Source organism: Panicum virgatum, chromosome 3K, assembly GCF_016808335.1.
Source record: "Panicum virgatum strain AP13 chromosome 3K, P.virgatum_v5, whole genome shotgun sequence".
Classification (NCBI taxonomy): domain Eukaryota; kingdom Viridiplantae; phylum Streptophyta; class Magnoliopsida; order Poales; family Poaceae; genus Panicum; species Panicum virgatum.
Window position 1 is genome coordinate 38345324 of NC_053138.1, and position 12393 is coordinate 38357716.

At 42.9% G+C, this 12393-nt stretch overlaps 1 non-coding gene across 1 annotated transcript; it reads right to left on the minus strand.

Annotated features, from left to right (window-relative positions):
* Positions 1–3253: 3253 nt before the first annotated feature.
* LOC120701660 lies at positions 3254–3388 on the minus strand. Its single transcript, XR_005686223.1, has one exon. It is a non-coding gene; the product is annotated as a small nucleolar RNA Z247 (small nucleolar RNA).
* Positions 3389–12393: the final 9005 nt, after the last annotated feature.

A 12393-nucleotide genomic window follows, 5' to 3' on the forward strand; every position in this document is an offset into this window, starting at 1 on the left:
CATCGGAGAAGGCACTAACTAGCCTGGAATTTGATCGACAAATCCTTATCCCAATGTCTGAACTGAACCTTATATACCTTAAGATTCTTTTAACCGCTGACCAATGAACACAAGTAGGAGAATGCAAATATTGGCACACCTTGTTTACCGAGAAGGATAAATCAGGTCTAGTCAAGGTGAGATATTGTAAAGCACCAACAATACTCCTATACCGTGTTCCATCTTCTGGCCCAAGCAATTCTTCTTCATGCTTGGTTAATTTCTCCGAGGAAGATAGAGGAGTGGGTGATGGCTTGCAGCAGCTCATGCCGGCTTTCTTTAGAATATCCAGCGCATATTTTTCTTGTGACAATAAAATACCATCCTTTTCTTTCTTTACTTCGATCCCCAAGAAATAACTTAGATCACCTAGATCCTTTAATGCAAAATCAGATTTGAGATCCCTTAGTAGTGCTGAAATAGCTTCTGAAGATGAGCTTGTCACAATTATATCATCAACATATATCAACATACAAATTGTGATGCCTCCCTTGCTATATAAGAAAAGAGATGTATCTGATTTTGAGGCCGTAAAGCCAAGACTATAGAGTTTGGAGGTCAACCTTGCATACCAGGCTCTTGGAGCTTGTTTAAGCCCATAGATGGCTTGATCAAGCTTACACACATGTAGTGGTTTATGAGGATCTTCAAACCCAGATGGCTGTTTCATGTATACGTCTGCTTCCAGAATACCATGTAGAAACGCATTCTGTACATCTAGTTGTCTCAAGCACCAACCTTTTGAAACTACAACAGAAAGGACCAATCTCACAGTAGCAATTTTAACGATTGGACTAAAGGTGTCCTCATAGTCTATGCCATATCGTTTCTTGAAGCCTTTTGCTACCAATCTGGCCTTATATCTGTCTATTGTTCCATCAGCTTTCCTTTTTACTTTGTAAACCCATTTGCAGTCAATTAAATTTCTATCCCTTTGAGGAGGTACCAGGTGCCATGTCTTATTCTTAAGAAGTGCATCATATTCCTGCTGCATAGCTTCCTTCCACCTTGGTTCTTCTAGGGCCTCTTGAAAAGATTCTGGTTCCCCTGTAGCACTGAAGTTTTCGTAGCGTACTGTTCCATCTGTGAATTTTTTGGGCTTCACAATTCTCTATTGCAACCTGGTTCTTGGACGCTGAGGCGTTTGTATTGGAGGGAGAGAGTCGCCTGCATCAGGAACTACTAGGGGCATGGAACCAGAAGTGGAAGTAGACTCGGATTGAGTTGATGTGGCCGCAGGAGCTGTCGTCACCGAGATGGACCCAGGTGGGGAGGGCGCGCCTTGCTGACCCCCACGCGGCATGTCCTCAGCAGCAGGTGATGTTGTCACCACCGTAGGATAGTCACCCTCGAGTGCTTCTCCTGCACTGTTAGATCTCGTAGGAGTCGATGATAATTCATATGAAAGAGGGCCCTGCTCTTCATCGAGTTGAGCCAGATTTTTTTTGTGTAGCATCCTGCTGTTCCTGTCCATTATGAGACACATCTCCATTGGGGAAGTCATTAGCAATATTAGGTGCAAAACAATTTACATCCTCCAAATCTGCATTTCTTAAATTTTTAGGTAAAAGAAGAATTTCTTTTCTAAGGAGGGCTCCTGCATTTGGATGCATGCTAGCAAAAGGAAAGATGGTTTCATCAAAGATGACATCACAGGAGATGTAAACACGTCCAGAACTAGGCTCAAGACATATAAAACCTTTGTGCAAGGAGCTATAACCAAGGAAAACACACCTAGTGGATCTGAAAGAGAGCTTTCTTTGATTGAAGGGGCGCAAGTTGGGCCAGCAAGCACACCCAAAAATGCGCAAGGCCTTGTAATCAGGTGTTTCACCAAGAAGAAGATCTGTAGGTGTGTGATAATCTATGACTTTGCTCGGAGTGATGTTAATGAGATAGGTGGCAGCTAGAAAAGCTTCATCCCAGAATTTTAAGGGCATAGATGCATGGGCAAGAAAGGCAAGACCAATCTCAACAATATGACAGTGTTTTCGCTCAACGACACCATTTTGTTGATGAGCATGAGGGCAGGAGACATGATGGGGGATTCCTATTTTTTGAAAGGAGTAGTGTAATTTCTCGTATTCACCTCCCCAATCTGTTTGCATCGTGACAATCTTCCTATTGAATTTACGCTCAACCAAGTTTTGAAAATTGTGAAAAACTTGGAAGACATCAGATTTATTCTTTATTAAATAGAGCCAAACAAATTTGCTAAAGTCATCAATAAAGCTTACATAATAGCAATGCTTTCCAATAGAGACAGGCAACGGCCCCCAAACATCCGAGTGAATAAGTTCAAGGGAGACACTAGAAGCACTATTGGATCTAAAGTATGGTAGCTGATGACTTTTAGCCTTTTGACAAGCATCACAAACAGACTCGACTTCTGAATCACTAGAAAAAGGAAGATCATTATCTCTAAGGACACGATAAACTATAGGAAAAGATGGGTGGCCATGGCGACTATGCCATCTTGAGGTAGAAGGTTTGACAGCTCCAAAAGCTTGTTTATCAGATTGGGCTTCGCGCGAAAGAAGAGGATAAAGTCCTCCATGGCATCTACCGCGATGAAAAATTTTCTTCGACACTTGATCCTTGATCAGAAAGAATTTTGGGTGAAATTCAAGGAAGGTGTTGTTATCTGAGGTTAGGCGATGGACAGAAACAAGATTTTTATGGGCACTAGGAACATGAAGAATATTTTTAAGGTGCAGATTACGATTAGGAGTATGCAAAATTGAATGACCAATATTGTTAATTTTCATACCTGCTCCATTGGCAGTGTGCACCTGATCTTGCCCATTATACTTGTCACGGACACTCAGCTTCTCCAAATCGCTTGTGATATGATCTGAAGCTCCGCTGTCCATGTACAAGTTTGTATCCACACCATAACCAATCGTGGCCGAGGCCACCATCTTGCTGGTGCCTTGGTAGGACTCGTCATACCGATGCCAGCACTCAACAGCTTCATGATTTGGCTTGCCACAAATCTGACAGAGAACCTTGACAGTGCTGCTTTGTGAGCCTTGAGGTCTGAACGATCCTCCTTGGTTGCTGTTGCCACGACCACTAGAAGTGCGTCCTCTACGACTGCGGCCACGAGAATTCTCGTGACCACGAGAACCACCTGGTCCGCTCGACGCTGAGTTTGCTGAAGATTGAAATTGGCCACCACTGCCGTTGCCTCCAGATAGCATCTCCAATCATGACTCATACGCCAAAAGTTGAGCATACAGGTCACTTAGATTGATAGGATCAATGCTACCCATAATAGATGACACAACAGGGTTGTAGTCCATATCAAGGCCGTTTAACATAAATGAAACCATCTCAGGATAAGTTATCACCTTGCCAGCTGCTGCAAGATCATCGCCCAGAGTCTTCATCTTGTTGAAGTACGCTGAGAGTGTCATGCTTCCCTTCTTCAGGGCGGACCATGCTGCTGCTGCAGTATCCTGTGTCGCAACTTGCGCCAGAACTTCCTTCTGGACAGAATTAAACAAGTAACCTAGGACCTGCTGGTCCTTTGCTATCCATGAGTCATAATCTGGATTGGCGATGATTTGCTTCTTGGAATCCTTCTCAACTTCAAGAGTTTTGGAAGGTGTCGGTGTGGTTCCATCAAGGTAACCCATCGACTGAGCTCCTCTAATCGCCGGAAGAAATTGGACCTTCCATAGCGTGTAGTTCTCCTTGGTGAGCTTCTCGGAGACACCAGGGCCGAGGGAGGACGGCGTGCTTGATGAAGATGATGCCATGGCTAGGTTGATGAGGAGATAGATGTATTTGGGAAGAAGTTGGCTCTGATTACCATGTGAAATTTGTGTAACGTGGATTGCCAAACTCGGCATAGCCACAGCTGCATGTTATATACTCCTGAAACATGCAGGAGACTGAATCTATTACAATCTAGTTCAGGCTGTTACTCGGCTATTCAGTGGTGTCCAACTAGGACTCTATCCGAGTACAACAGATAATCTAGATTACAAGATTTAGAACATATTTAAGTCTACAACTTTATCTCTAACAGATACCATCAGGGCCCTTCGCTTTACCTCCCTTCATCCTCTTCAAAGCCTCCCCGATCTCTACCTACTGAATTCTCCTCACAAAGCGTCTATTGGTATCATCAAAAGAGTTATCTAACTCAAGGGTAGGCCCCTCATTCTCCCCATTAAACAACTTGTCGAAGTACTCTCGCCATCTGCCCTTAATCTCCTCATCCTTCACTAGAAGTCGATCTGTCCCATCTTTGATGCATTTGATTTGGTTGATGCCCCTTGTCTTCCGCTCACAGATCTTAGCCATCCTATAAATGTCATTCTCCCCTTCCTTCGTGCCTAGCCGTTGATACAAGTCATCATACGCCTTACCCATTGCTGCACTCACAGCTCGCTTTGCAGCCCTCTTCGCTAATTTATAGCCCTCGACGTTGGCTGTACTATTGTCAAGGTGGAGGCGCTTGAAACATTCCTTCTTCTCCTTAATAGCCCTTTGCACCTTGTCATTCCACCACCAGGTGTCTTTCCCTCCCTGTTTGCCTCCCCTACTCACGCCAAACACCTCTGAGGCCACCTTCCGAACACATGTTGCCATCTTTAGCCACATGTCGTCTGTATCTTCTCCTTCTTCCCAAGGCCCCTCACCTAGCATCCTCTCCTTAAACATTTGCGCCGCTTTCCCTCTAAGCTTCCACCACTTTGTTCTCGCAATCTTGGCACGTTTGTCCCTGTGGACACGTACCCGAAAACAAAAATCCACCACCACGAGTTTGTGTTGAGGGACAACACACTCCCCAGGAAATACCTTACTATCTAAGCAATCCTGTCTATCCTCCCTCCTAGCAAGGATATAGTCGATTTGGCTCGAGTGTTGTCCACTACGAAAGGTCACAAGATGGGATTCCCTCTTCCTAAAAAGGGTATTCGCTATTAACAAGTCGTAGACCAACGCGAAGTTCAAAACCTCCTCCCCCTCTTGACTCCTGCTACCATACCCAAAACTCCCATGCACTCGCTCGAACCCTACATTAGTCGCACCCACATGGCTGTTGAGATCTCCTCCTATGAAAAGTTTCTCGCTGATAGGCATGGTACTGACCATACTATTCAGATCTTCCCAGAACCGCCTCTTGGTGCTCTCACTAAGACCTACCTGAGGGGCATAGGCACTGATCACATTCAGAGCCGAATCTCCAACTACCATCCGGACCAGGATAATCCGGTCGCCTTGCCTTCTAACCTCTATGACTCCATCCTTAAGGCTCCTATCGATCAAGATAACAGTACCATTTCTACCCGATGTTGCCCCTGTGTACCAAAGCTTGAAGCCAGTATCCTCAACCTCCTTCGCCTTCTGACCCTTCCATTTAGTCTCCTGAATGCATAGAATATTTACACGCCTCCTAATTGCTAGCTCTCGCAACTTACCAGTTAGGGACCCTACGTTCCAGCAACCTATACGAATCCTAGTTGGCTCGGCTAGCTTCCTTATCCTTCGCACCCGTCGAGGGAAGTGCAAAGACTGTGTAAAAAACACATGATGGACTCACCCAACACACACATTCCATTGGTCTCAATTTTTATTTTTTGTGTATATGGCCAATTATTCCTTGTTCTATAATATTATTCCTTACTTGGCATTTAATCCATTCATCTATATGAACACAATTTTAGAAATTATTCCTTTACAAAATACTCCTTTGTTCTTAGAAAATTTGGACATGTAATATCTAGGAGTAATTTTCCAAATTTCGAGAAGTTAAATTAATTGTGACATCGACACAATGATAGAGAAGTTGTTTATGTTGTTATTACTTCTCTAATTTTATGATAATATTCTTTGATATTGATAATATTACTACTAATATCAATACTCTTTGAACCAGGTATGTGAGAGAAATAAGGGGAGAAGATAATGCGTAATCAATGTGCACTGAAAGTGGGCAGGAAATTATGACGTGACACATTGTTGTGTATTTATCGTAGCAAGACCTTCTGTTGCAGCAGAAAATATCATGAGAATTTTACTCCAGTACGTTGAATACTATTCAACATCCTGTGTGTAGAATAGACTATATATATATATATATATATATATATATATATATATATATATATATATATATATATATATATATATATATATATATATATATATATATGACGAGTTTTTTCTATACTCGCGTGTAGCTACTCTCATCATCAATATACCATTGTGTGTATGTCCACATACTCATTTATCACTTTGAGTATATTCATATACTTATTTTAAGATACTTCAAAGGTATATACATGAAAAAATTTAAAAGTAGTCCTAATTTTTAATATACTATAATTATACCTTAGTATTTGTCCATATACTCTATGTATGGTCGCATACCCAACATATATATCATTATATATATTCTAGTATGAACACATACTCCGCGTATATACTATTTGTTGGAGCATATACGTCATGTATCATGAGATACACACATGAGAGTAGCTACAAGTAAGTGTAGAAAGAAATTTTTCTATATATATAATAGCTCTATTTAATACTCTAGTTATGAAATAAGGTATTCCATACCCGAGCCCAACTCGCATACCCGATCCGTCGCTCCACCCGAACCCACCTCGCTGATCCGCCGCTCCGGTTTCGCATCCGGTTCGCCCGGCCCGCGTCGCCCCACACACCACACCCCCACCCCCACTACCACCACTAGCAGCACCACCGCCGCCGAGCCCAGCACCCGCTCGGATTTCTGTTCACGGCGGCGCCCAGTCGCCCACCCAATCCCGGCACCCTGTCGCCGCTCCCTCCCCCAGACGCACTCCCAATCCTGGCGGCCAGCTCGGATTTCTGTTCCTGGCGGCGCCGCACTACCCTGCCGTCGGCGGGCTTCCCGTCGGCGAACCTCGGGCCATCCCCGCGAAGGGCTACGTGGCTGGCCACCGTCCCGCCCCGGCGAGCTGCAAACTCAGGAGAAGCTAGCTCGATTGCGCCGCTGTACAGCCGAGAAAAACTGGTGCGTGACCACGGTGACCGCTGCGGTGACGGAGTTGTTGGCGGGCGGGGACGGCGGCGTGACCTCGGCGGACGCCGAGTCCTTATGATCCCGCATGGATGCTAGGTGCTGGTCTCCGTTTGGTCAACCTCTCCTCCTCGACTAGCTCTTGGCACGATGGCGGCAGGTTCGTACCCCATTTTTCCTACTGAAGCCTTGATTTTCCTTGCCAGTTCCCCTTCAGATAACGGTCGACTGCAACAGAATAGCGTTTACGGCGTTCTTTCTCAATGGGGTGTGGTTCCAATTCCTCCCGTTATCCATGGATTTCTTAGGATTCATGAGCTCCTGACACCCCCCCCCCCCCCGCCCCCGCCCCCACCCCAACGCAAGGTGCCCTCTTTTTTTCTCTCGCATTTCTGTTGATTTTGATTGATTTACTGCGTTGGTAGGAGGATCTATGCAGGTAGTCGAGCATTATTGGCCATCCATTGTTGCAATCTCATAGTCGCCACTTAGGATTTCTTCTAGTCGGCTGCATCCACATGGGATTTATGCTGTCTCTGTAGGGATGACGAGAATGATTCAGTTGCCGACGCCTATCCGCAACCAACGAGTTGCAGGAGACTAGCAGGCGCTCGACAATGTGTTATGAAGTCCCAGACCTGTCTGCCTCTAAGGCTCCAACACGAACGCAGTGTGCAGAGCACCTCTGTTGAGATTTCTGGAGCAGGACGTCTTCTTGCAACCTTCCGGCGCTGAGGTAGATTTCTAACTGGTTCAGTGTGGTTTCCAATTGTTGTAAGATTGTACCAACTGTTGTTCATTTGTTTGGGCTCTTGGATAAGATGGATTCAGCAAATCGTTATCTTGGTATTTATTTTTGTTGACAACTAATTCAAGTTTGCAGTAAAGAGTGGGTCGAGAAGTGTAGATCCCATAGTTTGCTGGCTAAAGGATGCTTGTTCTTCATACAAGAACTAGATGTTGTTTGTTGGCTGAGAGATACCTGTTCAGATAACTAGAGCTTTAATTCCTTTTTGCTAATAAACTAATTGATGACTTTTCTGTGTGAATATGACTAGATGAGTTCTTGTTCCGTACTCAGATATGCAACTTATTTTTGTTCAGAGATGTAAATGTTCACATATGCATGCTTCTTAGTTGTTAGTGCCTGATATGGATTCACCCGAAAGATGCTGAATTGCTGATCTGATTTGCTAATCCAATTTTGGTGCTAGGTGAAGACCTGCTTTGGTTTGATAGCCTGATATGAGTTAATATGTTTGGATCAATATATTTTCCTAATTATTCTAGATGTTCTGAAGCTTTGGCCCACTGTGCATTTCGTTTCGTGAATATTGATACTAGTTTGCCTGATCAATGCCTTGTTCTATGTGAAATGCTTATGGTATGCCTGATCGGTTTCGTCTTTCGTGTTTAATCCCTGGTGTTGTGAGTTGCTTTCTCTTGCACTTCTCCTGCTGATTTGGACTGAATATATATTGTTTTCTTCTTTTTTTTCTTTTAACATGTCTTGTGGGCATGTGGCATACTTTCTTTGGGTATGTATCTTTTCTCTTTCATTTGCACTTTTTTTTTGACATGCCTTTTGGGCATGTGGCATCCTTCTTTGGGTATGCATCTTTTATTTCTTTTTTGTATAGCCCATATCCTTGATGGTAACCTTGGAGAGAGAGTCATGATAGAACTTGGAGTTTTATTTTGTAACTGGATGGAAATGCTTTGCTATCTTCCAGTTCAGAAGTATAGCATGTGAGTGGATGTGTACGTGGTCTGATCATGATAGTATGACAAGTTTCTAATAAGGGTCAAAGAATTTGACAAAACTCAAAGCAAAGTCAAACTGCATATGAGGGTTTGATCATGAAAATATAACATTGGCCTTGGTAGGAATTTGTAATTTGAGGAGACAAGCCATTGCGTTTTTTTTTAATTTTTGAAAAGAAATCCCAAGTACTTTGCAAGTAAGAGCATGGTTCCATTCATCCAATCATATCATATTCGTCAATTACTTAGATAGCATGGGTTCCCTATGATAATGATTGTTCACAAGAACCATAGAGAATGCAAGGAATAAAGAGTATGCAAATTTATTCATGAAAGTGCATGGACTGCAAGGACCTTCTTTGCATTGTGATTTGGAGTTGAAATTTTAGATTAGAATTTATTTGGATAGGGAGGTGTGAGTTTAGGAGAGCAAACCAGCGTGATGGATGAAGAAGGGCTGTCCTTAGGAGTTCGGCGGGCCTCGGGGGCCCGGTCGACACTTTAGTTGGCCTGCTAGGTCCTATCTTGGGCATGTTGCTTTGAGCTGGTCTGTAGGTGTCGTGCGTGATGTTGGGGGAGAGATCTCAAGTGAGTTTGCTCCTCGTGCTTTGAGAGATCTCCCCCATACTTATTCTTGTACCTGCTTTTATTCAACACAACAAAGGTGGAAACAAGCAAGGACTCTGCCAGTTGTAAACACTGGGGAGTCTAAACTTTTATTGAACAAGTATTTGAAAAAGCCTAAATTTCTATTATTTTTTTAGTTATATTCTTTTTTTATTTTATTGCTTCTATGTTTTTTTTTCATGGCAAGCTAGGCGTGATGGGTAACTTAGCAGGGTGGAAGCATGACATGAGGATGCACGAGTTATGAGATTACTTGCTTGAGAACTCGCCAAGCATGGACGATAATGCAATAGCTAAGCTTGGTGAAGCAAAGTTTTGCATTTTCTTCTGCTTAGTTCCTTGTGCATCTATCCTCCATGGAACCAAGGAGCGTTGCATGAGTGTTGGGTTGTTGCACGTTGCTCCTTGGTTGTTTTCTTTTTATTCCCTGCAGAAGGTCAGTGGACAACAAATACTCGAGGCATGTTTAAGAAATTTGAAAGGATTCCATTATTGCCTTGAGATTAATTGTTCACATCCATGCTTTAAGGGAAATTAAATTGAAAGGTTCAAAAGCCATGGATCCTAGATCGTTTGCCATTATTTTATTTCATCATTTTTTTCAAGAGAGTGATATACTTTTTTTTTCAAAGGGTATTTATTGTTGTTTACCAAATTTTTATTTTTTAGAAAAACTTAAACAAGGCTGGGATAAAACTACATGAACGTAAAGGAGCATTTTGGCAACATACTCACAGTGCACCTTGAAAGGTGATTTGTGCCTCCCTCGTCTGCACAGTTTTTTTTAAGTACATCTTGAGCCTTGATTTACCTCCTGTATGAATTTTAGCTTCAGGACTTCCCTATCTGTTTGAAGTCTTTCCTATAGGGGTTAGTCCGCAAAAGATATACATCCAATGCCTATGAAAGTATGAACTCTGATGGTTCATTAATCAAATTTGACACGAAGTCTCATTTGATCAAAGATCCCAAGCACTAGGCTAAAACCAGAGCATACCAAAAAACAGGCAAAGGTTGTATGCATTTTGTAAAATCAAGCTATGTTCAAAAGGAGATAAATATGAGTGAAGGATTGGTGAACATTGAATTGGCACATTCCTGAGCGTACTTACCAGCAGCATATATGAATGGAAGTCTTGGAGTTGTTGTAGTGGAGGCATGGTCACACATATGGTTGTTGACGATTCCTCCTTTTGATGTGAGCTTGAGAGCACTTAGACCATCCCAACTCAGGCGAATAATAAGGCTAGGTTGCACACATAGCTAGTGTGTAGAAACCATAGACCTTGGTGGCATGATCCGTTGGCACAATACTTTGGGATTGGAGGTGCAAAATACGTCTCCTTTCTTTGCATATGAGCATGTGCCAAACAAGGTGGAGTAGCAAAGCCCCGGATTGTAAGAGGAACATTCCTCTTCTTTGCGTGTGCTGGAGCTGCTAGGACGCTATGCAAGGCTGGCAGCGGATGAGAGTTATGGCAAGGCTTTGCAAGCACGCGAGAGCAAGGTTGGGTGGAGCCAGGTGGTGAAATGTTTTTCTGCTAAAGTGTAATGCCACAGCTTGAAGGCGTGCACACAAGACAGCCTTTGATGTGTGTAAAGCTTGCTAGCTCACTCTCACCCACTTCCTTTCTCACTCCCTCTTTTTTTATAAATACCCTCTTTTTTTCTCTCTCTCTCTCCTTTTTTCTTTTTTCTTTTTTTTTTCTTTTTTTTCACTCTCTTTTCTTTGTTTTCCTTCTTTTTCTTCATCTCTCTTTTTTTATTTTTTTCTTTAGAAGAGTAGGCTAATACCAACCTTGGTACGGATGGATCTAAAATCACAGAGTCTTGACTGAAAAATATTACATACCAAGTTCGAAATCATAAAAGTACTTCAGGTTCAACAACATTAAACTGGTTCAGAGTTCAAATTGCAACGGAAATAAAACGAGTTATAAACGACGATACAAGATGTCATGATGAAGCCCGTACATGACATCACTCGGCATTGTCATCATTGGCTGGAGTCGGATCCCACTCCACCGACCAACCAGGAGGAAGAGTGCGTGGCCAAGTCAAACTAGCAATCATGTCCTCAAAAGTCTCACCTGAAACAAAGTTGAGCCTCAACCAAGGCTGAGTATACTAATACTAAGCAAGGCTTACCCGACTATGGGTATACTTAGCCCACTATCTAGACATGCAAGGCTTTTGGCTTGAGGGTTTGTTTTGTCGAAAAGAAACTAAGAGTAGGTCCTTATTTTCAGATTTTAGCCTCAAGATTCATACAATTAACCATTCTAAGTGAGCAACTATCCAATAACAAACATGGTAGAATAATTATCTTTCATCATCCAACAATATTGATCATCGTCATGTTTCACTTCTTACTCTATGTGGTAAAAGTATTAAGCAGTCTCAATAACCGCGAGAAACGGACGATTCAAATCGAATTTCTTAACCTTGCAAGAAAGACCTAACACACACGCATGGAGAATGAAGTCGCCCACATGACTTTTCCCCTTTTTTCGTGGGCATGGAACAGGCCCACCGCCCTAGGGTACAAGGCCCGGCCTTGCACCTTTGTGTGACCAAAGACTAGACAGTGGGGAGTATGTTCCACGGCCAGTTCCATCAGGTACTTAAGCTTACCGATTACCATATTCATCGGCATGTGGTTAGTACGTTCAAATGCTTAACCATCACTACCACACACTGCGGCCTTAACATTTTTCACTAAATAGACGGGGCATCAACAAGTACCATAACCCCGCCCATGGACCTTATGGTTGCAGCGTGTAGTAAACATTCAACTCCTATAAGCTCGCGAGTGTCAGGAAATCACTTGACTTCTACCGAATCATTAGCATAGCTGTTTAGCGACCTACACATACTAGTGTTCAAGCATAGGTACCTAGGATCATGCAACTAAGGTTTCAACTAACTCCTATAAACTT